Here is a 1,034-nt window from a genome sequence, read left to right as displayed (position 1 = left end):
TAGGGTTTAGGGTTTAGGGTTTAGGGTTTAGGGTTTAGGGTTTAGGGTTTAGGGTTTAGGGTTTAGGGTTTAGGGTTTAGGGTTTAGGGTTTAGGGTTTAGGGTTTAGGGTTTAGGGTTTAGGGTTTAGGGTTTAGGGTTTAGGGTTTAGGGTTTAGGGTTTAGGGTTTAGGGTTTAGGGTTTAGGGTTTAGGGTTTAGGGTTTAGGGTTTAGGGTTTAGGGTTTAGGGTTTAGGGTTTAGGGTTTAGGGTTTAGGGTTTAGGGTTTAGGGTTTAGGGTTTAGGGTTTAGGGTTTAGGGTTTAGGGTTTAGGGTTTAGGGTTTAGGGTTTAGGGTTTAGGGTTTAGGGTTTAGGGTTTAGGGTTTAGGGTTTAGGGTTTAGGGTTTAGGGTTTAGGGTTTAGGGTTTAGGGTTTAGGGTTTAGGGTTTAGGGTTTAGGGTTTAGGGTTTAGGGTTTAGGGTTTAGGGTTTAGGGTTTAGGGTTTAGGGTTTAGGGTTTAGGGTTTAGGGTTTAGGGTTTAGGGTTTAGGGTTTAGGGTTTAGGGTTTAGGGTTTAGGGTTTAGGGTTTAGGGTTTAGGGTTTAGGGTTTAGGGTTTAGGGTTTAGGGTTTAGGGTTTAGGGTTTAGGGTTTAGGGTTTAGGGTTTAGGGTTTAGGGTTTAGGGTTTAGGGTTTAGGGTTTAGGGTTTAGGGTTTAGGGTTTAGGGTTTAGGGTTTAGGGTTTAGGGTTTAGGGTTTAGGGTTTAGGGTTTAGGGTTTAGGGTTTAGGGTTTAGGGTTTAGGGTTTAGGGTTTAGGGTTTAGGGTTTAGGGTTTAGGGTTTAGGGTTTAGGGTTTAGGGTTTAGGGTTTAGGGTTTAGGGTTTAGGGTTTAGGGTTTAGGGTTTAGGGTTTAGGGTTTAGGGTTTAGGGTTTAGGGTTTAGGGTTTAGGGTTTAGGGTTTAGGGTTTAGGGTTTAGGGTTTAGGGTTTAGGGTTTAGGGTTTAGGGTTTAGGGTTTAGGGTTTAGGGTTTAGGGTTTAGGGTTTAGGGTTTAGGG

This window comes from Amborella trichopoda, chromosome 12, assembly GCF_054954075.1.
Source record: "Amborella trichopoda isolate Santa Cruz 75 chromosome 12, AtrichopodaSantaCruz75HAP2 v2.0, whole genome shotgun sequence".
In the NCBI taxonomy this organism is placed as follows: domain Eukaryota; kingdom Viridiplantae; phylum Streptophyta; class Magnoliopsida; order Amborellales; family Amborellaceae; genus Amborella; species Amborella trichopoda.
This window is presented reverse-complemented; position numbering follows the sequence as displayed.